Source organism: Amphiprion ocellaris, chromosome 1, assembly GCF_022539595.1.
Source record: "Amphiprion ocellaris isolate individual 3 ecotype Okinawa chromosome 1, ASM2253959v1, whole genome shotgun sequence".
Lineage (NCBI taxonomy): Eukaryota > Metazoa > Chordata > Actinopteri > Pomacentridae > Amphiprion > Amphiprion ocellaris.
Window position 1 is genome coordinate 8120089 of NC_072766.1, and position 7164 is coordinate 8127252.

General features: G+C 42.7%; 1 long non-coding RNA gene across 1 annotated transcript; it reads left to right on the forward strand.

Annotated features, from left to right (window-relative positions):
- The first annotated feature begins 397 nt into the window (after nt 1-397).
- LOC129349413 (uncharacterized) lies at nt 398-4868 on the forward strand. The gene is made up of 3 exons (XR_008602413.1): nt 398-993; nt 3305-3430; nt 4530-4868. It is a non-coding gene; the product is annotated as an uncharacterized LOC129349413 (long non-coding RNA).
- The last annotated feature ends 2296 nt before the right edge of the window (nt 4869-7164 follow it).

Sequence of the window (7164 nt, forward strand, 5' to 3'; positions counted from 1 at the left end):
AGAAAGAAAATACATAAAAAAGAAGCAATTAAATAAATGGGAAAAAGTTAAGACAATTAAACTTTTATAAAGTATGGGGGGAAAAAAGATGTAAGAAATTAAAGAATTGTATTTAATAAATAAACAGGAAATTTGTAAATAAGTGTTGTAGTCTTTTGCAGTTAATTGATGGATAGGCGTAGTGAGAGACAGCCAGACAATGGGGTAGAAATAAGAATGAGAACAACTAATATAGCACAGGGTTGCGAGCGGGAATCGAACCCGGGCCTCAGCATTGAGGACCAACTACATGCATCAGTGGCTTAACCCGCAGAGCTATATGATCACACATGTTGACTGTCAGCAAAGGTGTATCAATCCAATAGAAAGTCTGGGGGTAGGGTTCGGGTTACAGAGGAAGGTCCTGACAGTAGCAATGTACCAAAAACATGGATATAAAATTATACATTTTTTCATAATTTAATATTAAGTCACACTAGCCAAAAAATTCTTAGAATAAAGTTGGGGTTTTTCCTTCAGCCGTTGTGGTTGCACTGTACCTTTAGGTTATCTAGATCTACAACGGCTGAAGGAAAAACCACGGATTAATTTCTCAGAATATTCGGCTGCTTAGTATTAACATTAAAAATATTTATGTGTAATATTAATTACCCTATTTTTTTTCATTACAACTGTAAGGACCTCCCTCTCCAACCCTAACCCTACCCCTAGACTTTCTATTGGATTAATACACGTTTTCAAGACCAGAACATGTGTGGTCATGTAGCTCTACGGGTTACGCCTGTGATGTTCAGGACTCATTCTTGTATTTTACACTCTCTGATGTTTTCTTTTCTTCATGTCTAGTGTGTGAATCATTTCTGGTTTGTCTCTTCAGTGTCTCATGTGGCCCTGCAGCTTCTCCTCCTCCACCTCCTCCTGAAGCCTTCATCTTCTTCATCATCAGCTGCTCAGTGACTCTGTTGGACGTCTCACCGTGTGGCAGCAGCTCAGGTCAGTGGTGAAGATCCTCTTTATCAGCTCCACACCCACAGACGTAGTGAACGCAGCGTCTGTTGTGCTAATAAGAAGCTGCATCTGAGCAGCAGCAGCTCTGTTCACTCCAGCCTCAGTCACACATGGAGTCAGAGCAACACTCTGTCAGAGCTGATTCCTCAATGTTAGATCTGATTAATCTCTCTCTAGTAACAGGTTATGTACCACAGGCTTTTAAGGTTGCTGTAATCAAACCTTTACTTAAAAAGCCCACTCTAGATCCAGATGTTTTAGCCAACTATAGACCAGTTTCCAACCTCCCATTTCTCTCCAAAATTCTGGAAAGAACAGTTGCAAATCAATTATGTGAACATTTACAAAGGAATAGCTTGTTTGAAGAGTTTCAGTCAGGCTTCAGAGTGCATCATAGCACAGAAACAGCTCTGGTGAAAGTTACTAATGACCTTCTCATAGCGTCAGATAATGGACTGGTCTCTATACTTATTTTATTGGACCTTAGTGCAGCATTCGATACAATCGACCACAAACTTTTATTACAGCGACTAGAACATTCTATTGGCATTAAAGGGACAGCACTGGACTGGTTTAAATCCTACTTATCAGACAGGTTCCAGTTTGTGCATGTCAACAATGACTCTTCTGAGCATACTAGGGTTAATCATGGAGTTCCTCAGGGTTCTGTCTTAGGACCAATACTGTTCACATTATACATGCTTCCCTTAGGCAACATTATTAGGAAGCACTGTATTAATTTCCATTGTTATGCTGACGACACTCAATTGTATTTATCTATGAAGCCAAATGAAACTAATCAGCTAGCTAGACTGCAAGATTGTCTTAAGGACATAAAGACCTGGATGACCTATAATTTCTTACTACTAAATTCAGACAAGACTGAAGTCATTGTATTTGGCCCCAAACATCTTAGAGAATTGCTTTCAAAGCATATAGCTACTCTGGATGGCATTACATTGGCCTCCAGTACTACTGTGAGGAACCTCGGTGTTATCTTTGACCAGGACATGTCCTTTAACTCGCACATAAAACAAATCTGTAGGACTTCCTTTTTCCACCTGAGAAATACTGTGAAAATCAGGAACATCCTGTCTCAGAGTGATGCAGAAAAACTAGTCCATGCATTTGTTACTTCTAGGCTTGACTACTGTAATTCCTTATTATCAGGTTGTCCCAATAGCTCTCTGAAACATTTACAGCTGATCCAAAATGCTGCAGCCAGAGTACTGACGGGAATTAGCAAGAGAGATCATATTTCTCCTATATTGGATTCTCTTCATTGGCTTCCTGTTAAATCTAGAATAGAATTCAAAATCCTTCTTCTGACATATAAAGCTCTTAACAACCAATCTCCATCATATCTTAAAGACCTGATAGTACCATATTATCCTAGCAGAACTCTTCGCTCTCAGACTGCAGGCTTACTTGTTGTTCCTAGAATCTCTAAAAGTAGAATGGGAGGCAGAGCCTTCAGTTATCAGGCGCCTCTCCTGTGGAACCAGCTCCCAGTTTGGGTTCGGGAGGCGGACACCCTCTCTATTTTTAAGACCAGGCTTAAAGCCTTCCTTTTCGACAAAGCTTATAGTTAGGGCTGACTGGGGGACCCTGACGGGGTATGCTTGTGTTTTCATTTGCACAACTGACTTCCCCTCTTGACGTCCCTTAGTTCTGCCCCTAGTTATGCTGCTATAGGCCTAGACTGCTGGGGAACCTCTCTTGATGCACTGAGCCCTTCTCTAACTACCTATGTATTTACTACATATACCATTATTGCATTACATTCACTCTGTTTCTTTCTGTGTCCTTTCTCCGAGTGTCCCTGGTCCCAGAGCTGGATGCTGGATGCTTCAGATGTGTGGCTGTGTTTTATGGTCCTTGTGTCCCACCCCCCCACCTCTCTATCTCTACCCCTCTATCTGTACCCCTCTATCTCTACCTCTACCCCTCTATCTCTACCTGTCTACCTCTTCTGTCCCTCTCAACCCGCCCGGCCAGCAGGCAGATGGTTCCCCCCACATTAGAGCCGGGTTCTGCTCGAGGTTTTTTTCCCTGTTAAAAGGGTGTTTTCCTTGCCACTGTCGCCTTTTGGCTTGCTCTGGGGGTCAGGCATATGGGTTCTGTAAAGCGTCTCGAGACAATTTGACTGTAATTGGCGCTATATAAATAAAATTGAATTGAAAATTGAATTGAACTGAGAGCTCTCAGCAGTTTTCTACCCATTTAAGAGCAGGACAAACCGAACAAGCTGTTGTATCGATTTGTCCACGATTTCCTCTCATGTGTCCATTTTAAGGAGTTTGCAGTCAACCATGGCCGACTCAGAATCACTCCCACCGGGAAGATCTGTGAAGGAAGGTCCACCCGGCTGGTCCAGAAGCTCCGGTCCAGCAGAGCAGCGTCAGGATGGAGACGTAACCGGGTGAGTTAACTAGAGAGGCGACACATTCACATAGAAAATCCAACAATTCCTTCTGTTTTTACAGTTTGTGACTCTAGTAAATGGTGTCATTTTTCAAAGCTGGTGGGTTTTGGGCTTCACAGATTGAACCTAAATGCTTTTCTTAAACAAACTGCTGAGCTGCTGCACAGTGAAATGTTTGAGTGGAGCTCAGGATGAAAGCATGAGAGCTGTTTTACATGTTTTTATGTTCAGCTAATATCATTTCCTCTGGACAATGTTTGTGGTGTTAGAAGTGGACGTTTGTAGGGAGTTTTCAGTTGTGATACTTTAATGCATAAATATTTGCAGTGGTGGTTTCACTGCAAGCATCTACTGATGTCACCAGTGAAGTAAATAAAAACAGCATTTGTTGAACTTTACGCCTCTCAGTGTCTGCAGTTAGTTTAGCTGAATCAATGCAAAGATATTTCTATTTTTCTACATGACAGGAATGTCAGTGAAATCCAAATGCTAAGAATAAACAAGTGATCTGCCTGGTCACAGATCCCACTTTAATCCAAAATAAAGACTTTGCAAGGAAATGAACTTGAAATATGAGCCACCAGTAAAAGTTGTGATCAGACAGAAGGGCCTGTATTTTATCTTTGGAGAAGTTTGACATGTAAGTTTGTGCATCTGATCAGTGGTGAGGCCTGTGGATGACTGGAGATGTGTGTGGACACTTAGACGAAGCAGCAAATGTGTTGAAAATGAGTTGTCTTCTCAGAGTCTTGAAGATGTTTTGTCAGAGCTAAGAAAGAAGTAAGAGATCCTGCAGGTGATTGTTGAGTGGTGTTGAGGAATTTGAATGTAGAGGAATAGCAAAGAGATTTTGAAGATATTTAAGCCATAAGTTGTATTTTATTTGTTTGCTGTTCTCTCCCATTTGTAGTGAAGAGAAGTGATTTGACATGAAGAATGTGATTTGTGTGGCTTTGAAATTGTGTTAAAATGTAAAAATGAGTGATGAGGAGAAGAGTGTGACTTTTTAGTATTGTGTTTTTTAGCGTGTTCTTTAAAAGTTGTAGGTAGATGATCTTCTTTTTTTGATTTTGTGGATTGTTTTTTTTTCTTTCAGTGTTGATGTCACCGCCTTGACGAATAGAAGAAAAGCCTGTATTTGGGTATGTAGGACTGGTAGTCCAGAGGTAGTGCTGGTGGTTTGGAACCTGAAGAGTGCAGGTTCGATCCCCCACCCTGCTCAAGCTTTTTTTTTTACATTTGGGCAAAAGTTGCCAAAAATCTGGGGCGCCCGTATAGCTCAACGCGTTGAGCGGGCGACCCATGTACAGGGGCTGGTCCCCGACGCAGCTGGCCCGGGTTCGATTCCCGCTCGCGGCCCTTTGCTGCACGTCTTCCCCCGACTCTTCTCCCGTTTCCTGTCTCTCTCACACTGCACCTATCCAATAAAAGCCGATAAAAGGCCAAAAAAAAAATAACTTTAAAAATCTGCCTTCGTGCCTTCGTGCCTTCGTGCCTTCGTGCCTTCGTGCCTTCGTGCCTTCGTGCCTTCGTGCCTTCGTGCCTTCGTGCCTTCGTGCCTTCGTGCCTTCGTGCCTTCGTGCCTTCGTGCCTTCGTGCCTTCGTGCCTTCGTGCCTTCGTGCCTTCGTGCCTTCGTGCCTTCGTGCCTTCGTGCCTTCGTGCCTTCGTGCCTTCGTGCCTTCGTGCCTTCGTGCCTTCGTGCCTTCGTGCCTTCGTGCCTTCGTGCCTTCGTGCCTTGCTTATGGGTAAATCTCCTGGTTTTCCTTTTTACCGGATCCAGTCCAGTCTAGTCACACTCCACCCCACACCACACCACAACCTTTCCACTCCACTATCACCCTCCACAAGGTTCCCAGCAGGGATTCGAACCATGACCATCCACATGACAGACACACACCCTCTGTGTGAGCTATCTGTCACACAAGGTCCTTGGTGGAGTTTGTTGTAATGATGGTTGCAAGAGGTTGTCATGCAGCCAAAGTGTAAGATAAGATAAGAGATAAGATAAGATAAAGTTCTTTATTTCTCCCCACTCCAGGGGAAATTTACATTGTTACAGCAGCTTATGTAACAGTAGACATAGTGATAAGAATAAAATAATAATAGAACAATAGTAATAATATTTACAATATATACAAGGGTGACAGATGAGGGTAAAGTGGCTTAACAGAAAAAATAAAAATAAAGTTTAAAAGTGCAGAGATGTGCAGTGCAAGAATGTCAGTGCAGATTTTATGGTTTGGGGTGGTAATGATATAGTCCAGTTTATGTTAACATCAGCCAGTGATGCTGATGTTGTAAAGTCTTATAGCAGATGGAATGAAGGACCTGCGATAGCGCTCTTTCTTGCAGGGTGGATGTGTAAAAAGTGTAAAAAGAGCCTTGAGTTGGATTCAAACCAAGGACCTCCTGGATGAGAGGCAGATAACTTACCACTGCACTATCCTTCCTACTGGGTGTAGCTGTTAGTTTTCGTAAATGATGGTACACAAAAGTATTAAGGAAGTGAAGATAATAAAGGTACTAAGGTACTGGGGAGGCAAAAAACTTACCTCTACACCACCTGTCCTACAAGATGTTGCTCTAACTTTGCTTAAATGATGCTATCAATTAGTACTGGCGCAACCAAACGACAAATAAAAGGTGTGAGTGGAGATCTGAATCATGTGAGGTTTGTTTCTGAGACTGAATACACCCGATCTCATCTGATTTGCAAAGCTAAGCAGGGTTGGGCCTGGTTAGTATTTGGATGGGAGACTACCTGGGAATACCAGGTGCTGTAAGCTTTTTACTTCTCCTCACAACCTGAACAACACACTGCTAGCGACAGCTATCAACTAAAACCTCTTGGTTTCTTTATTATACACTCTATGAGGTGGATAAGCTGCAGCTCATGCTGATTTATTGCTGCTTCTTGTTGGAGCCAAAGAACAAAGGCTTCACCTGTTGGAGCAGCTGATGTCCTACAGCCTCTTCACCACAGAAAGCCTCTGACAGCTTCAATTCTTTACACTCTGACTGCAAGACACCAATCACATAGGAACATTTACATGTATGGAACAAAGAGCTGAGCTGACACTCAACATATGTTTGACCATTTATTGATAAAGACATTCAAACATGTCTAGAGATAGAACACCAACGCACGGTGTAAGAAAGGTCAGAACAGACTTCACCTGCTCAGGAAACTGAGGTCCTTCGGGGTGCAGGGAGCAATTCTGAGGACCTTTTATGGTTGTGTGGTGGTATCAGCCATCCTGTATGGACTGGTCTGCTGGAGCAGCAGCATCACGGCTGCAGACAGGAAGAGACTAAAGAAACTGGTTAAGAAAGCAAGCTCTGTCCTCGGGTGGTGGTAGACAGGAGGATGATGACAAAGCTGTTGTCTATCATGGAGGACATCTCCCACCCCCTGCAGGAAACAGGACCATCACCGGCAGCTCCTTCAGGGACAGACTGCTTCACCCACGATGTTTGAAGGAGGTCCTTCCTTCCTGCAGCAGTCAGACTGTGTTCAATCAAGCCTGCTCCCAGTAGTTCAGATCACCCATGAAGTAACTGCAATAAAATGTAAATAAGTCAATATGTGCAATTTCACAGGTTTTTTTTTTTACAAGCATTTCTATTTCTTCTCTAAGGAGAAAGCATCTATTTATATCTGTGCACTGAATGCTGCTTTTTTTTTTTTAAACTTTTTCTCCTATCTGCTACTGCCACACTGAAAATTTCC